We start from the raw sequence: 20,359 nt of genomic DNA, 5'->3' as shown, positions 1-20,359 counted from the left end.
CAGGGTCCAGTTCAATACCAATATTTTATAGAAATTTATTTACCCGACTGCAATCAGATTTATTACTTTCTGATTACAGTTTACGGAATAATTCACTAAAAATTAACCGTAAGTGCGATTGACGAAATTCCAGTTGGAGGGTTATCCTGACAATGGTGACCATCTACTGTAAAAATTCCATGAGTCGGTTTCACTCAGGTTTCAAGTTATGACTCTGAATACAACACACTTTTTCTGCAGTAAAAATGCAGCTTGAGCTGCTGTCCAACAACAGTCCCTTAAAAATAGTAAACAGTCTTGAAAAATTACGATTCCAGTGCCATTTGTTTAGTTATTCCAAAATACACATTTTAGGCTTCAGAAAATCAGTTTTTCGATTTAAAATGGTCCCGTTACAGCCTGTTGAAGTTGGCTGGAAATACAACTCAGCAACCTGTTTACATTGTAAAAGTTACTAAAAACGCATAAACAAAGACCCTAACCATGGTTTATCAATGAATAAATGTTCAAACCTCAATCATGCTTTAACCAACGCTAAACCATCCAGATTTCAACTTCATACAACCCTTTTATCTATGGTTTTTATGCAGAATTTCAAGTTCAACTTTTTAGTGTTCATTTTCAAGAGCTTCCTGGCCTCTTCTGTCTGCACCGTGCAGACGCGGGAAGAGGTTTAGCCTCAGAAGAGTGTTTGTTTTTTTTTTTTTTGAGAAGTGCTTTTTACCTCTCCCCAGCCTCTTTCTGAGGAAGAGATAAACCATAAGCTTCTTGGAGCAGACGTTTACCTCTTCTTGGCACCACCTCCTCTGCCACCACCTTCACCTCCGACACCACCTCCACTTCCGACACCCCTGCTCCGCCACCACCTCCACCTCCGACACCCTGAAACAAACCACCTGCTCCGCCACCACCTCCACCTCCGCCATCCACTCCGACACCCCTGCTCCGACACCCTGAAACAAACCACCTGCCACCTCCACCACCTCCACCTCCGCCATCCACTCCGACACCCCTGCTCCGACACCCTGAAACAAAACCCCCAAATCGTTCACAACATCATCGATCTGAAACAAACCCCCAAATCGTTCACATCATCATCGATCTGAAACAAAACCCCCCAAATCGATCTGCAACATCATCATCATCATCGATCTGCATCATCATCATCATCATCGATCTGTGGTGGCTGTGGTGTAGTGGTGACGGTGGTGGCTATGGTGTAGTGGTGACGGTGGTGGCGGTGGTGAAGTGGTGGCGGTGGTGACGGTGGTGATGGCGGTGGTGAAGTGGTGGCGGTGGTGAAGTGGTGGCAGAGGTGGTGCAGATTGTAGAGAGAGAGTAGAGAGAGATCAGTGTAGTATGTGATGTTGTGTGTGTTTTAAACCTAGAAGAGGTTTTATATAAAAAAAACAAACCCTCTTCTCCTTGCAGACTGCAGACATTTGGTCCACCTCTTCTCCTGCAGATGTCTGCAGATGTGGCCTGCAGCAGAAGAGGTTTTCCTGCAGAAAAAACAAACAGCACCTAAGTATTCATAACAAAGAACAAGATGGAACAAGGGTGTGAAGGGACTTACTACTAGAACAAGGCTAGGGTGAAAATCTTAGGGCAAGGATGATGGAGAAATGATAGTGACAAAGGCTTGAACAAGGCTTCCTTGAGAGTCCTTCAACTTGTAACTACAATGGATGATCTTCAAGCTTGGAGAGGGAACTTGTAGTGAAGAAGATGGAGGTAATGGAAGGTGATGGTGGTGGTTTCGGTTATGAAGAACCGAAATAGGGGAGAGAGAGTGAGGTGGAGTGTGAATCTTAAGGTCATGATGAGTATTTCTTGGAATTCTTGAGCCACTCTATACCCTAATGTCATGATTAGCAAGCTCTTGGCCAACCACAATTTAGGAGAATAATTACAAAATCTAAACAAAATATAATGAAATGATGAGGGCTGAAATTCGGTTTGGGGGGGGGGGGTAATATGAAAAATTTTGGTAATTTGTAGGTAATTAATTAGAAGGTTAAGGGTATTTACTAGAATAGTGGGTGTATGTCATGTTTCTATAGTGTGTGGGGATTTGTTGTGACCATGATTATTTAAGAATAATAAAATAATATTTCTGACAAAATTTTGGTGTCCCGGGTAATGTCTGGTTGTTCGGTTACGTATCGTTCCGTTAAAGCGTTTAATTATACTGCATAGTGTCTTTTATGCATCTTTTTGTAACGAAATTAATTCCAACACTTAGGAAAGCGTTCAGGACCATATAGTCAATTCTCTGTATAGTACGAGTGTGTTAAAAGCTGAATTGTTGCTGAGAATGCAGAATTCTATACTTAAAACGAGTTTTAGGTACTTTTCGGCACTCAAACTATCACCTAGTGACATAGCCTTATGGTCCTCACTTCCCTACACTCCATACCAGTGTAGTACTCTATCCCTGGCTCATACTGGCCTCAGTATAGTGTCTGTCTATGTGCTGGCATGGTCAGCATGTGTCTGAGTTATCCGCTCACTGTGTCAACTGTGCTTTGTGCATCAGGTTTATCACTAAGAGTCTGTATGAGATAAATGGAGCGACTGTATGTAAAGTGATGCACATGTATGTATGTAACATAAATCAGTAAGCAGTTTAAAGTGTCAGTTGTAATCAAGAACAGTCATTAAGCACATAATTAGAATTAATTAATTTGTACAAGTACCTGTAATTGTGAGGGTTGTCACATTCTCCCCCTGTTAAGAAAATTTCGTCCTCGAAATTTGTACTACCTTAACTCCTTAGGGTTTCATTATGCGTGTATGTATACAAATAATACCGAGGCAAATAGTCACCAAACCGAATCAAACCTTATTCACATCAAGTGAGTCCAAGAGTATATAAAAACACGAGTCCAATGGTTAAAAGGTATGTGCTTTTATCATTTGGTGTCGAGGGTACAAGACGTATCGACGTATAGTCTAGTGTAATCCAGTTAACAGGGGTTCCACAAAAGAGGAGTTTTGTCCAATAGGATTCTCAAATGATTGGTCATAGTATGCAAATTTCCTCAAACCATAGCATCTGCTACATGAACTCAAAATCAATAACTTGGAGATGAAAATGACCTGTCAACTTTCGAATGAGTAAATGATAAGAATTTGTGTGCTGACATTCTCGAATTGCGAAAAATACACCAAGTGAGGTAAAAGCGAATCTGGTGTGTCATTGTTTTAATTCGTAGTTGCATCAGAAATGTTTTAATGACAAATCAACAAAAGTATATGTAGTTTGGTTGAAACAGTTGACCATGGTTAGCACAAGATAATGACACCACAGGGTGTCGAAATGACGAGATTCAATAATAGTGGTGACTAAACAAGTTTACCGTGCCTGAAATTTAATGAAAGTGTACAAAGGCAACCCAAAGGTTTGATTTACACAATGTCGTAAAGTTTCTAGTTGAACAAAGAATATCAAAGAGCCATTGTTTTTGATCGAAGGTGAAAAAGTATTAAATACCGCTAGGTATTCGATAGACAATGAAAGAATTGTTAAGAGGTACATTGTGCTATGGAATGAATCTATGTACCATTGCCTCAACCCACAATTGTGTTGAGACCGCTTGAATCGTGATAAACGAGACGGATTTAGGGCAATTAAATAATTAAAATCCGTGTATGAAGTGAGTAATCCAATTAGCGCAAGCTTCAATTCTGTGAAAGTACCACCGCCAGGTATCGAAACCAATCAAACGATTTAGTGGAGTTGTAGACCAATCAAATATACTACGACTTGAAACGAAAGAATCATTGCAAAAATATTTGAATATGATGTTCCCAATACATCATATGGCGTCTTAAATTGAATATGTGAAGTGGATAAGTTCAAGCAATTGAACTTGTTTTCAGCGTAACTCGACAATAAACATATGGGGTATTAATAAAGGAAATCTCAGCATGGTAGCAAAATAAACCATGAATGTAATTTGAAAGAAAGCGGTTTCAAGAAAAATGTGTTGGCTTGGTAACAAAAGAGCCAACAATAACAATAATGTAGGTTACTCGAATCAGGGATCAGCAATTAGGTTTAGCAAAATAATATGTAAATTCCAATGAAGTGTTTGTTCAAAACGAAATCACATGCGTAGCAAATGATGCATGTATGTCAGGTAAGTTTCCAAGAAAAGGATCAACGAGTATCTGCTAAAGTGAAGAAATGACCAGATATCGAAGCAAATGTGTGTTCGCTCTCAGCGAGAAAATTATTGTGATGCAACTACCATTAAGGGGAGTAGAGATGCAAACATCTACTCGCTAGAAGCAAAAGTGACGGTTTCAACGAAAGAAATTTAAGTACTTTCTGTTCTGTTAACTGAGATGGCATATATGTCAGGTTAATGGTGTTCGATTGAGTTAACAGATATGGTGTCTAAGTAACAACCTTTACATGTTTGGACCTGGGTTCCCAAGGGTCCTAATCATATGTTTTCTAGATCCTCAAGGTTTCGTATTCTGTGTAACTCAGTTTTGTGCATTGTGTAGGAAACACCATCTTGTGTGCGTCTAAAAACAAGTTATCGTCCCACGATTTCCCCGGTATACTTTCTTCCTGAATTCATTGCTAACGACACTTGATCATCAATTAGTCATGTAATAGTAGTTGGATCCTCACAGTTAGTTAAATACGTAATTCGTTAATCTTTAGCGAGAGTCACCGACTCTCGTGGGTTAGCTCGTTCGGCTCCTAGTAATTGATGCTCATTTGAGAGTCACATCCTTCTTCTTGATGAGCAGAGCTGGGGTTACCCAAAATGGGAAACTTGGTCTGTTATCTTCCTTCTCTATTAGCTACTGAAGCTACACTGTCGATCCTTGCATGTCTGAAGGTGTAAATTGCAAGGTGTATTGGCTGCAAGCGCGGCGCCTGGAAATCAAATCGATGCAAAATTCGACTTGTCATTGAGTAGATAATTCTGGCAAGTTTTCGGGGATGGCCTCAGGATATTCTTTTATCACAGGGATATCTTCGAGTTTTGGTTCTTCGGCTCCCTTGTCCATGACATGAGCCCAGAGGGCAACACACCCATTGTGCGAAAGCTTTCATATCTTCAATGCCTGATAATCCGTAGGAGCGTATCCTGCTCCATGAATCACGATCATTTCTCCGTTCGTCATCTGGATGCGGATAACCTTCTTCGCTTGGTTGTTTGACCACCAGTCCATCCCAAGCATCACATCGAAGCTTCCCTTAAGCTAGTTTGATCGAATATTGGATATCTATCTTACTTACTATTAAAACAAGTATATTCTGAAGCTAAAATTTGACAACAATATCAAATTGCACAGGCGCATAACATTGATTACTATGAGGCGTACCGATGACCATGTTTGGATCCTGGCGTGCTTCCCAAGCTCCGGTGTTAGACATTTTTCCCACGATCTTGTTTAATCTCCCTTGGGCAATCTTTCCTAAAGTGCCTCATGTCACCGCAGTTATAACACCCTTTACCTTTCTTTCCACGCCTCATCTCATGCCAACACGTTTCCTTGTTGTGTCCCACTTTGCCACAGTTGTCACACTTTCCATTTTTACATCGTCCGGTATGTTGTCGTCGACACTTGTCGCATTGAGGTAGTTTACCCATGTATTCTTTTCCCTTTTTGGCCTTGTCGTTGTTATTCGCCTGAGTACCCTGTTTGAAGTTTGCGAACTTTCTCTTGTTATCTCTAAATGACTCTACATGAGTCTCCTTTTTCTCCTCAGAGGTTGAAAATTTGTTCAACCTGATTGCCTCTTCGGTCAAGGCCACACTTAGATTAATGGCTTCAGCAATCGTTGTAGGCTTCAATGTCGTCACCATGCTCATGATTTGGGGTGCCAATCCCCAAATGAAACGCTCAATCTTCTTAAACTCTGGATCTACCATGTAGGGGACAACACGCGACAGAACATGGAACTTCTCCACGTACTCAGCTATTTTTGGACCTTCCATCTTCAAGTTCCAGAACTCAGTTTCCACTTTCTGGCTTTCTGTTCTCGAACAGTACTTTTGATGCATTAGCTCTTTCAGTTCGTCCCATGATAAAGCATATGCAGCAGCCTCTCCCATCGTCTGAACCTGGAGTTTCCACCATGACAGTGCCCCATCTTGGAACAGCCCGGAAATGTACGTGACTTGATGCTCTGGGGCGCACTTGCTCACACGCAAAACAGAATCCGTTTTCTCAACCCAGCGCACGAAGGCTACGGCACCCCCCAGTGCCGTCGAAATGCAGGGGCTGGCAGCCCAAGAACTGCTTGTAGGTGCAGCCATTGGGTGGGTTACTTCCTGAGGTACCTCCGTTGCGCTCGGAGCAGAGGGCCTCGTATTGTGCGATGACCTGTATGAAGCGTTCTTGAAATCTGCCTCTGTAGTCGGCAGAGGGTTGCTGGTATCGGTGTTTCCTTGAATTGACATCTTCTAAGTGGAAGATCGGATAGGTCAGGTTTCTTTAAGAACATAAGCACAAAAGCATCTACTTAACGACTGAAACCCAGGGGGTGTATTACATATATGTATATACGTAGTTGTTATAACAATCAATCACATATCGTCACAATTATAGCACATCTTGTAGATAGGAACGTAGCAAGTAAGCATGTAGTATTATAGTTATAGCACAAATATGCAGGTCTACACGTATTTAGTAAGAACATAGCGACTGAGCTTTCATCATTTACCACCCATAATCACAGTGTCTACGAATCATATTACATCAAATGGGACACAGGGTCACCCTACCCTTGCCCAATAAATCTATCAGTGTATCCAAATCACGTGGTCAAAAGTAGTCTTTAAAAGTCTCCACAATCCTGACTTATCATTAGTGTCCTTACCCAAATGTAATGCAGTCCACATGATCCAGAAACCAATTATACTGGTGACTGAGGTGGAGGAGGAAAGAAAAGTAAATCGTTATCATGCGTGAACCCCTCCGCGAGCTTGTTTATACGTTGAAGTAATTAACTGACCTGTCGCTCGACAGTAAAGAAACGAGCCGTAATAACCAAGAAGGCGTAATAGCAGCAGGTGAGTGTGCCAAAGGAGACAGTGATGAATATGGAGGATCAAAGTATACTGGCAATAGACAGGGTGGAGGGCGTGGTGTCTTACATAAACTTTTCAGGCAATATGATGTCTTGTGATGTAAATACTTAAATCATGTTTTCAATTATGCAATGTTTTTGCATTTGAAGTTACCAAATGTGGTGTCAGCTCAAGCTCCAACACTCTGCGACTCATATCCTTAAACGGTAGCTGATGTTACAGGAGCAACTTATCCCGTGTGTAGCCTCCATTATGTAAGGGTCTAATTTCAGCATGGTGTATGATAGGAACCATGGAAATGGCTCGTCCGGCGATGTAGAGGTGAAAGTAGCAAGCGGTGCGGCCTGTGAGGTCGTAGCAAATGTTGCAGCAACAATAGGGATCGTTATGCGAGTGCTGTCCTGGAGTACCTTTCCGGGGTGTGGGTAAGTCCTAAGAGAAAGCGATAGGCATGCCAGTGCAATGCACGTCGGTCTCAAATAGGAGAGAAAGAGCAACATCAGCGGTTACGGGTGCAAGAACAAACGTCTCAACTGTTAGGAAGATCATTAGGTGCAGGTACTGGGTCAGGTATAAGGGATGCAATGTCTGGTAGACCAAAAGGAACATGGTCATGGTCAAGTAAAGGTGTGGGTTCAGCAGGTACAACATCAAACTGTCCCACAAAGGTGCAGAGGCTAGCTCAGGGGCAGTCCCTGGGTCGTTTAACGGTGTGGTGCCTCGAGCAAGTGATAGTGCAGCAGTCATAACGGCGTCGTCGTCTGCGTCAGTAGTAGAAAGTTGTAATCCGGCCATCTATAAGGCTGTAAATGTCACAGACTCAAAGGAGTCTGAAATCGAGTGTATTCTAGGCGCAAAAGATAGTCTTATAACAGGGGTCTCAGATGTGATATTTATAATAACGTTCTCGTCTAACTTTCCCTCACCATGGATGTCGTCAGGAGGACCATCAATAGTCATGTCAACGTCATCGACTATTCATCGAGTAGCCACCCTTTGGAAGAAAAGGTCCACATGATGCGTATTGTCAAGGATTGGAGCCATGGTGTATTCACTATCAGAATGTCCAGTGATGAAGTGGTCATGGACAGAAACAAGAGTGACAGGAGAATTCCTGTCGGAGGAGCCATCAGTAGGGGTAGTTCATCGCCAAAGTCTGGTAGCGCGGCCGGTTGAGAGTCGTCCTAGTCCTTGGTCAGCGTGTCAGGGTCACTCTCGGTGTCTGTCATAAATATCTCTGGTGCAAGTGCAGTCTCATCATCTGTGGCGGCCATAGGGTCATCAATGTCTGACAACCCGCTTTCTAATCAAGCGACATGTGTATCGGTACATGGTAGTCATAGTATATATTTCCATAGTAATCACTATCAGTTAGCGTATGCAAATAGTCATCGCCTATGCACGTATTTCAATAAACAGCAATTAAGCATGTATGTAACGACAATGTAAGCATGTAATCATCCTAGTCTTCTCAAGACTATCCTACCCAGTCTCTCAGGCTAAACTCCCTAGTCTCTCAGACTAACTCCCTGGTCTCTAAGACCGATCCTCCCTCAGCCTCTAAGACTGATCCTCCCTCAGTCTCTAAGACTGATCCTCCCTCAGTCTCTAAGACTGATCCTCCCTCAGTCTCTAAGACTGAATTATAAATTTAGATTTGGAAATGTGTATTTGTGCCCTTTTGTTTGTAAAAATGTTTGTGCCCTGGATCTGGACGTTTAGTGTATGCAATGTAAAAATGTTTGAAAACGTTTTCATGAGAGCCCTGATGATCATAGTCTAGACTCGAGAAAGAATCCTAGTTCGCTATGATCGAGGCTCTGATACCAAGCTGTCACACCCTGGCTTTTGCGGAAGGGTGGTTTATTTGGTGTGACTTCTTAATATCATAGCAACAATCACAACAATGCTATATGATAAAAAAAACGTAAGATGTTCATCCATTAAAATAATTTAGAAAATGCATAACATATTGTCTTTAAAAATATCAACCACTGAATATGTTACAAACCATGATTTGTGTAAAAGGAGTCCATAAGACTCGACGAAAGATTATTAACAAAACGAGGCTTTGAGACATGCAACCCGTCCAGGAAGGAGTTACACCCCCCAAACCTATGACCCTGGATGACATCCCTATTTAGTACGCAGCTAACATGCATCACTTGCCTGATCCAATTAATTCCCTGAAATACACGTAGTTTGAAAAGTCAACAAAAAGTTGAGCGAGTTCATGTGTATGCGAGTCTGTATAAATCGTTAAAGTATGTCTGTATAAATTGTTAAAATGTGTCTGTATAAATGTAGGTCTTTGGTATGTAGCAATAAGGAAAAACAGATCAATTAATGTGTAGCTAATACATTAATAAGTGACATGGCCTAGGAAGCACTCAAACCTGTATGCGTATTTCGTACCGGCCCCTCCGGCAGAAAGACATAGTCACCACATGCAGCCACTCGCAGGCCCATGGATGGGGCTCGCAACACCCAATAGATCTATCACTCATGCTCCTCGGTCCTTATTGTAAGATCGTGTTTCGGCCATGTTTGAGTCGATCAGAAGAATCCCTATCCAAATCAAGAGGCGGAAACTAATGATTTGGTACTATTTCAGTCACATTCACTTTAATATTGTTGTTGTATTGATCAATATCACAAGTACACGTTCTTACAGCACTTCGGCAGCACTACGTGGCTCACCGGAAGAATACACCGTAACTATGTGTTATGGTCCGCTTGAAAGTGCCACTATATATAGTTGAGGAGGTTCCGCTTATATGGTCATGACCGTATAAGCGGACCTACATTAATGCCGTTCAAGCGAAACTAACATTACCATTCAAGCGGACCTATTAGACTGACACACAAGCGAACCTAGCTAATAACATACAAGCGAATCTATACAATCTCTAGTTTCTAGGATTTCGTGCCATGTCTAATCTATCCAACTCTAAGACTCGATGAAGACGTAGTCGACAGACGTAAGTGCACCAACAGACTCCCCCTCGAATGTTGACGGAGTCTTCGAGTCTTCTCACTTGTCAATCTACAGTCTTTATCAGTCTTCAAACATCCTCAGAAGAATATATCATTGCAAGAATCCGCAAACTCTAGCTTCATCACTAACTAGCTTCTCTTTCTTGATTGCAATTTCCAAGATTAGTACTGGCTCTAACTGCTTCTTCAACTTTTATCTTCAGACTCCCCCTCTCAAACTGCTGGGATCATAGTCTGGAATTCACAGCTTCATACTCAGATCATGCACAGGCTTTCATCAAGTTTAAGATCGATACTAGACTCCATTCTCTCTCAGAATCATTACCTGGCAAATGTTCACCTGCACAATCTCTACCCAACCATAAGTTTCTTCAAAGATTAAATCTTTTCAACAATTTAGAAGCTATGATGGTAAACTACAGAAATGATTTTGCAGTCAGAAACTTTTACTGACTCTATTCAAGCAAACTTAACAACTTTAAATTTTCTTTCCCAAACCTGTTCTTCATGTTCAGCACTTTGAACTTTGAAAATCAGCTTTTCAACACCAGTTGTCGAAAATCTTTTTGAATTTTTCAAAAGCAAAGCATAAAAGCAATAACAACAATTAACTGCAGAAATGAAATATTTACAAACAAAATTTTTTGTGAGTTCGTGCAAGAGGATCATATCAGTTTCTGAGACATATCATCAACACCATTAAGCTTGATTTCATTTTAAGCTCTAAACAATTTACCTAGATTGTCAGTATGTTTGTCCTCTTAAATTTTCACACAGATTTCAAATGTTTCAAGATATGCAATAAGTGTCTTAGATACTTAAACTTATCCGTGTGTCCCACTACTTGAATATACTCCCGTATCCAGATCCCAATATTCAGTCTTACAGGTGAGTATACCACAGATGATATCTGTACAGGGGTTATGTGCGAGGGCCATGAGAGCTCAGGTCGATACTTCCGTATACGCAGAGAGATGACGGCTTCGACTTTCGGTGGGTCCCCTTTAGAGGATCTTTTAATTACAACAGCAGCGACTATCAATTTTATTGTTTCATCAGCTTGCTGAGGGCGATGCTATGTTTCAAGCATTTTGCAGAAAGCATTATCCGGGGACTAGGTCAGAACTTCCATTCAGCAGAAGTCCCGGGATAATACCCCAGATATCACTGAGCATAAAGACCTAGTATCTCAGAATACGGGACCTTTCAAACAAGATTTCAGGGGTTACCTATATATCCAAGTTTGTGTTAACCCACAGAATAAGCAAGTTTGATTTTAGGTTTATATCTATTTACAGTTTACTGAATGTGCGAAAACCTACTGACACATCCACAGTAAGATTGTTTATCACATTTTGATTTTACATTTCTTAAGCGTGTCGTGATAGTCCACTGATGTACTATCATCTCCTCTTTTATGCAACAAAAACTCATTTTTCAGTTTTATCATGTTTTTGGCTTTTTCAAATTTTCTGATGTTTTTGGATTTTCTAAAAATTTCTTACTCCCCCTAAAATTCAAATACATCTAAAGAAAATTGAAAACAAACTGTACAGAACATGACAACTGATATCGAATCGCCTCAATTCTCCATCCGTTTGGCTTAAACAATCAGAACTCCCCCTCACAACAAACTATTTTCCCATAATGATTTCAAAACACTCAAGTTTGTTTTAATCAGAATGGTTTTTCTGGAAAATAAGTTTGATGGATTTTACCAATCGTAGGTTATGGGGAAACTTATCATCACATTGACTTTCAAACACTTGTAGGAAAAATTCAAGTACAAATTAATGTCCTTGATTTACCATATGCAGTTATACACAAACCAAACTTCAAACCTGTTTTTCAACCAATTACCATCTGTTGGTTGAATTCTCAAGGTGCCGATTCCTACTCCTCGCTTACAAACCTGGGAGTTCCGGCAAGTCCTGCAAAACTTCTCAAACACATTATACAAACATGATAAAAATGATGCCGATTCATGATCCACGATTACCAACTTGGGATCTCCGGCAAGTCAGGTTTTTACTCTTTGAAAAATATATCCACCCAAGCCTGATCTTCCTTGGGTGTAACAACATCTTCTTCATCTTTTCTTTCAACAGACTTGTAAACACGTCCTTTGGAAGCATAAAAATCTTTGATACTTTTGGCCTTACCGTTGACCATTTTTCCAAAGATACGTTTCACATTTCCGTTGAAAGTTTTTTCAACATCAAATTTCTTCTTGTCAGAATAAAATTGATTTGAAATTTCAACTTTTCCAACTTTCTTCATAAAATTTTCAGCACGCAATGGTGGAAAATTTTCATCGTTCATAGTTGGAACTTTCCTTTCAACCTTCTTCTCAACACGTGGCTCCTCTGATTTTATGGAATCAGATTCATCACCAGAACTATTACCTGAACCTTTCACAACCCATTTTTGATTTGACACATTATCTTTTCTTCTTGAAGCACTCTTTGAACATTCTCCTTTTTCAAAAGTTGAATTTTCAAAGCCAGTAAACTTCCGGGTTGACAATTCAGTCTTCTCGACAACTTTCTCTTTCATTTTATCAGAGATTTCCTGTTTTGGCTTGAATGTCTTCGGACAATCCTTCGCCACATGACCAGCAATCTTGCACTGAAAACAGGTTCTCTTTTCAATCTTCTTCGGAACTTCATTCTTCTTCAGTTCTTCTTGCTTCTTGGCAAGGAATTCCCGATTTGTCTGCTTTCTGAATGATTGTTCTTTTTCAGCCTCTGACGTTTTCCCTGAAACAAACACAGTTTTTGGTTTATAAACTTTTTCATTTTTATATTTTTTCGGTGGAACAAAACCAAGACCTTTCTTTTTGAAATTACGATTATGGTTTGGTTTCTTTTGGAAACTATAACCACAATTGTAACCCATTTTCTTGTTGATTCTTTGTTGATCTCTTGAAGTGTATTGTTTAGGTTTTCCGATAAGATTTAAATCTTTTATTTCAGAAATATTAATTTCTGTTATTTTGAAAACCTTTTGAACCATTTCAAGTCTGACACTTCTTATTGGAAAAGCTTCATCAGAATATAATTTGTCAGAATCTTTCAAAGTGTATGCTACTTTGAATAATTCATCATTCAAATTAGATTTTGACATCAAAAACTCTTTATCATAAACCCGTTTATCCTTTTTGAATGTCGGCTTTGACGCATTGGACCCAGACTTTAACTCGGGTTTGGACTCCATGTTTGACTCCTCACTATCATCTTTATCTAACACCTGATCGGCCACACTTTTTATCAACTTTGACTCATGATCAGTGTCGGATGACGTGTACGTGACATCAATATTTTCTGGCAAGTTATCCAATGGCCCAGACTCCCATTCTAAGTTTATTGCTTTTTCGACTCTCTCGGAATTTGGATTTCGAGGTGAATATCCATTTTCGACCGGGGGCGGACATCTATTGTAGACCACACTTGATTTCTTACCAGAAGTCTTCACTTTTTCTTCGTCTTTTGTCACATATTTCCTTTCTTCAGACGTCTTCACTTCTTTAAACGTCTTCAAATTTTCCACAACTGGATCAATCCTGTCAACAACAAAAGAAGAACATGAGTAACTTTCTAATAACTTTTTCACTTTCTCAGTTTCTATCTTTTGTGTTGCTAATTCCAACTCCAGATCTGCACATTTCTTTATATGAAAATTTGCATCATCAAGCTGTCTCGGATAAGCTATCTTCAATGTATTCATTGCCACAGCTTGTTCACCACTCGAATCAGTATACTTGTTGATTTCTCTTTTCATTGTATCATATGATTCTTTCAATCTGTTTATGTTATGCAGCAACTCATTGTTCTGCTTGATTAAAGAATCACAGTTCATGCATTTTTCTGGAACTTTAACAGGTTCAGCATCAATTTTCACTTCAAATTCAGGAACCTCTTTGACTTTTCTGTCTGGTTGAAAAAATTCAGCTCTTCTCTTTCTCTCAGCTTCAGCTTCGGCTTTTAATCTCTCTTCCTCTTCTTCCTCTTCTTCAAGCTTTCTTCATCTTGCTTCAGCAGCTTCCATGACTTTTCTGCTTCTTTCTGCACATTTCAAATCATAAGCATTAGCAAAGAAAGCATTTGAAGTGTTTTTGGACATCTCTTTGGCCATGAGATCTTTATCTGGGCAAAAATCATCCCAACAAAAACTTTCAGCCAACTTTTCATCATCTTGTTCTGCCAAACACACTTTGCTGTCTTTTGGAATATATTTATCCCATGGAAATTTTTCATATTTGCTTAGACATGCTCTTTTATCAATCACATCTCTCCGGTGAGCAGTTTGTGCCTGATGCTGTGCTGGTGGTGTGACTTGATGATAAATCGCCTTTTTGTGATAATCGTTGTTTCCGAAAGGATTTTGGGCTCCAGTAGCTTCACGGTTCTTGCACTCTCTCTTGAAATGCCCCGTTTCCCTGCAACGAAAACAAGTAACTTTAGATTTATTAAATCCTAAAGTTGAAACATTTGCATCACGAAAATCGTCTCGGCCTGTAATTTGTTTAAACTTCTCAGCACGTCTCATCACACTAGCCATGCACCATTTTGTGTCCATTAATTCCATTTCCTCAGCATCAATTTGATCGTAATCCTCTTTCGTGAGCATTGGATTACCGATCTTTCCGGCCACAAAACTACTATAAGACTCAAGAACCATTCCTAACAAAGACATTTGATTTTTAGCCATCTCTTCAGTGTAATCTTGATCATTTTCAATACTAAGAACAATATTGCACTGAAGTTTTCTTCCATTCTTTGTTACAGAAATGTTTGGATCGAATGATGAAAATCTTGAGCTGCTAGATCCCTGGGAAGACTTCTTTTCAGGAGAATCTTTAACACTGAAAGCATTTTCGATTTTCGGAGAATGATTTGTTGATCCAGGAACACCACCCTTGTAGTACAAGCTGATATCCTGTTCTCCATCGTAATTCTTCATCCTGGCGATCTTTCTTTGCTCCATCTCTTGAGCTTCCAGGTGTTTGATGAAATCTCCCAGTGTCATATTCTTGTAATCCTTTCTGTTGGATCTCAGCATCATCAGAAATGTTCCCCATGTCTCATGTGGTAGCGCATCTGCAAGTTTTTCAATCAATTCATCAGTATCCTTTTTAATACCAAGTTTTGTCATGTTTCTCACCAAGTTACAATATCTATCAATAATTTGCTTGGTGTTTTCAGACTTTAAACCACGAAACAGATCAAACTCTTTCTTCATGAGAGACATTTTGTTTTTGAGCATATCATCGCTTCCAACAAACTTTGCTTCCAATTCAGTCCAAATTGAGTACGCAGTTCCGTCATGTTGAAGCAAAATCAGAATATCTTCTTTTATTGCTTGTTGAAGCAGACTCACCATGAGTTTCTCATCTCGATATTTCTTTTTGTCCTCAGTACTCATTTCTCGAAGTGTTAACGTAACATTATTCCTCATGGGCCTAAAAAATTGTTCCTCAGTGTGTTCCCATGCATCTAAATGATAAGCCTCGACCCAATTTCCGAACACGTTATAATCATCAATATCCATGAGTTTAGGTGGTTTCTGAGAAGTTCCAGTTTCATTTTCAATCAAAGCACTTTGAGTCATTGAGATTGGGCTAGCAAAAGTGTTATAAAATTCGTTGTCCATTGTTCAATGTTCAAAGTTCACAAAATTTCCAAATTTATGCAAATTGTTCACAAAAGCGAAACTGTCACTATAAGCGAGACTACAAAATTGTTCCTTGAAGGGAAACTGTCACAGAAGCGGAACCACTAAAGTGGAACTATTGATGTATGTTCAAGCGGAACTACCACGGTCACTGAAGCGGACCAGATAAGCGAAACCACTTTGTTCACAGAAGCGGATCACTAAGTTGTCAGTTCAAGCGAATCCTTCAAGTGGAACTTGTCCCTTGAAGCGAACCTATCAGTCAATTTGAAGCGGACCTGATCCAAATATGTCCAACTAAGCGGAACTAGTTGACCTTTGAAGCGGAACTATGTACTTTGAAGCGGACCTACCTGATGACATCATCTTTTGCACAAGTCCGAATAAGTGAACCCCTCAAAATCCTAGTTTCTAGGTCGATTTTAGATCTGAAAATTTCAAGGGTTTACTAGTACATGATTCCGAGTGCACTGTGTGAAATTGAGCTGATTTTACCGTGAAAAATTTTGAAAGTATGAAGAACGTGTAGAAAAATAGATGAAATGCAGCTGAAATGGCAAGAACTCCTCCTCCTGAGCTCTGATACCAATTGTAGGATCGTGTTTCGGCCCTGTTTGAGTCGATCAGAAGAATCCCTATCCAAATCAAGAGGCGGAAACTAATGATTTGGTGCTATTTCAGTCATATTCACTTTAATATTGTTGTTGTATTGATCAATATCACAAGTACACGTTCTTACAGCACTTCGGTAGCACTACATGGCTCACCGGAAGAATACACCGTAACTATGTGTTATGGTCCGCTTGAAAGTGCCACTATATATAGTTGAGGAGGTTCCGCTTATATGGTCATGACCGTATAAGCGGACCTACATTAATGTCGTTCAAGCGAAACCAACATGACCATTCAAGCGGACCTATTAGACTGACACACAAGTGAACCTAGCTAATAACATACAAGCGAATCTATACAATCTCTAGTTTCTAGGATTTCGTGCCATGTCTAATCTATCCAACTCTAAGACTCGATGGAAGACGTAGTCGACAGACGTAAGTGCACCAACACTTATACAAGGATTAATGGTCTTACAATAATAGCCTACCCATTCACGTGATCTAGCAGTAAATTCCCTAGCTAATCATACCATGTATAAAAATGTCTGTAAATGTCTGTAAATGTCTGTAAAAGTCTGTAAGTGTCTGTAAATGTCTGTAATAATTGTAACATGTATTTCACCCCCGAAGTATAAAACTGAAAACAATTAAGAGAAAAGGGGGACATGAACTCACAGTATTGCATCTTCGGTACTTGTAACCCAAATCTCTTCAGCAAACACGACTCCCTACAATGTACTATGGTCTATTAGATGAACGGGTCGTGCCTTGCCTTTGTATTTATGTTTTTGAGTTACGTTTCTGGTATTATTCCAAGTTATAATAATTATGTTTTAGCTTTGGAATAATTGTTTATACAATAATTCTGTATTAATACTTCTCAAGTATTTTAGCTTCGTGCTCCCGTCCCAAAGGTGGGGGTATTTATACATGTATTTTGTGATTAAGGTATTGACATTATACATTCCTAAGTCCCGCTTTAGAAAAATATACAATAGCTTATTTGTCCGAAAATAACACATACATAATGTATATTTCCCTGTCTTCTAGAAAAATATATCATAACTTTCAAACTAATATATTTCTACTTGTTTCATAAATACGTTATATGTTGTGATAAATTTCATTTATCAAAATGTTATCCATCCAAAATATACTAGTAATGGTATTTTGTTACAAAAATTATGGCGAGTTTTATGTTTGCAAAACATAGTCGAAAATATACTAGTAAACTCTTGTCTAGAAAATATTTACTAAGTGTTAGGATTTTCGGAAAATTTCGCCATGGTCTCCTTTGTAAATAGAGGTGTCCATGCTAAATAGCATATCATTTTCTTTTAGGTATATCCCGTAGTTCATTTTCAATAATCAAACCGACATATAGACATACAAAGCATTACTTACTTTATTTCAGCTTCATCACCCAAAACTGGACTGTTTTCGAGGATTTTTATAAAATAGTTAACCTTTTCCAAAAATTCCCAAATTTTTACAGAATGACACATACGATCCAAATTTTATTGTGTAAAAATATCAGGGTCCAGTTCGTTACCAATATTTTATAGAAATTTATTTACCCGACTGCAATCAGATTTGTTACTTTCTGATTATAGTTTACGGAATAATTCACTAAAAATTAATCGTAAGTCCGATTGACGAAATTCCAGTTGGAGGGTCATCCTGACAATGGTGACCATCTACTATAAAAATTCCATGAGTCGGTTTCCTCAGTATAGTGTCTGTCTATGTGCTGGCATTGTCAGCATGTGTCTGAGTTATCCGCTCACTGTGCCAACTGTGCTTTGTGCATCAGGTTTATCACTAAGAGTCTGTATGAGATAAATGGAGCGACTGTATGTAAAGTGATGCACATGTATGTATGTAACATAAATCAGTAAGCAGTTTAAAGTGTCAGTTGTAATCAAGAACAGTCATTAAGCACATAATTAGAATTAATTAATTTGTACAGTACCTGTAATTGTGAGGGTTGTCACACATGCAAAGCTTAGAAATGTTATTGAACGTGCGTATGGTGTATTAAAAGCACGTTTTCCAATATTAAAGAAAATGGCTCCCTTTTCGTTAGTTACGCAACGAAATATTACAGTTGCATGTTTTGCGCTTCATAATTTTATCACTAAGAGTCTGTATGAGATAAATGGAGCGACTGTATGTAAAGTGATGCACATGTATGTATGTAACATAAATCAGTAAGCAGTTTAAAGTGTCAGTTGTAATTAAGAACAGTCATTAAGCACATAATTAGAATTAATTAATTTGTACAGTACCTGTAATTGTGAGGGTTGTCACACATGCAAAGCTTAGAAATGTTATTGAACGTGCGTATGGTGTATTAAAAGCACGCTTTCCAATATTAAAGAAAATGGCTCCCTTTTCGTTAGTTACGCAACGAAATATTACAGTTGCATGTTTTGCGCTTCATAATTTTATACGGAAAGAGGGTTTAAGCGATGACCTTTTTTATGAATATGATCACCCAAATGTACACCTTCAAGATGGAGATGAACATGTACAAGATGGTGGTGAAAATAGAGAAGAAGAAGTACCACGACATGAAAGTTCAGCGGACCGTGAATTAATAAGTCAACTTCGAGATCAAATAGCACAAGAATTAATGCGAAACAATGTACTTTGAGTTTATTTTATTATTTTTTAGGTTATTGATACTTGGTGCTATTATGGTTTTTTTATGTAACTTGAATGTTAAATGACTTTTATCAACTATGATAGGTATGATAGTTAAATAATTTTCAGCTTATACAGATGATATCCAGTTTATAAAACAAACAGTATTATATTTTCAGCTTGCAGACCTTCAGACCATATCTTCAGTTGCAGACATAAAATCAGCTGAAATCAGACTGCAGATAGTTTTTGTCTGAAAAAACAAACAACACCTAAGACATTTAACTTGTTAAGTCACTTGCTATGCGAGTGTGGAGATATTGTAATGGAATATCAACTGTACTTTTATGCTTGATGATTTATCTTAGATTTCCTTTTTTAATCTATTTTCTTTTTTTTAACTCAATTCTATCATATTATATTAATAGTTCGTTTATTATTGTTTTCCTAAACTAAACAATTAAGTTATTCAATCAATCATAGAGTTTATATCAAGTTTAAGAATTACCGTTAATTCTCCACTACACCACAACCATAGCATAACTATTGCATCCAATTTTAACATCGCTTCATTACCATTTTTAATTATCACTCATTGATCGTTACATAGTATTATATAGTTATAGTTCTTGAATTTGAAGGTGTATTTTTATTTTCAGAAGTGAAATTGGGATATGTTGTCATGTGTGCTTTAGCCTATAGCATAACTTTTTAAATGCAAAAGAGTCTTAATTTTTAGTAGAATATGTGCATATTTTTGCTTTCTAATCTTAGTAGGCAACATACAAAACAGAAATCTTCCCCTTAATGTTTTACATATTTTATACACATCCAACAAAGTATAAGACTTGCTGGATGATTGTTGAGATATGTAAGGCTTATAACATAAACAGACCACACTGATGCTACGAATAAGAGAACTAATAGACATATTATACAATATATCATCAGAGGATTGATAAACGAATAGAAAACAAGTACCACATTGCAAATTGTCATCGCCTCACGCGGGTCTTTTACTAGTATGTATGTATGTATGTATGTATGTGTGTATATATATATATATAGAAACTTGTTCAGGAGAGAACGGTGAAAAGCGTGAGAACGGATCCTGGCCCAACACGTGGCAGGGGGCCTAATTGTTATGCGGAGGTACGATTGTCCTTTTATACGTCCCTCCTTATTCGTGTTATAAATCTCTTTCAAATTAAAACTCCAAAGATTTATTGTTAGTTGTTACCTCCTTTGCAAGCTTTCTCAGATCTATGGCGTTTAACGTGGATTCTGTTCGACAAAGTAAAATTTGTTGGCGTTTTCTATTTTTCGTTCCAGAAAATCATGCAACAGATATGGCGTTTTGTTCTT

The sequence above is a fragment of the Helianthus annuus genome, chromosome 10, assembly GCF_002127325.2.
Source record: "Helianthus annuus cultivar XRQ/B chromosome 10, HanXRQr2.0-SUNRISE, whole genome shotgun sequence".
Lineage (NCBI taxonomy): Eukaryota > Viridiplantae > Streptophyta > Magnoliopsida > Asterales > Asteraceae > Helianthus > Helianthus annuus.
This window is presented reverse-complemented; position numbering follows the sequence as displayed.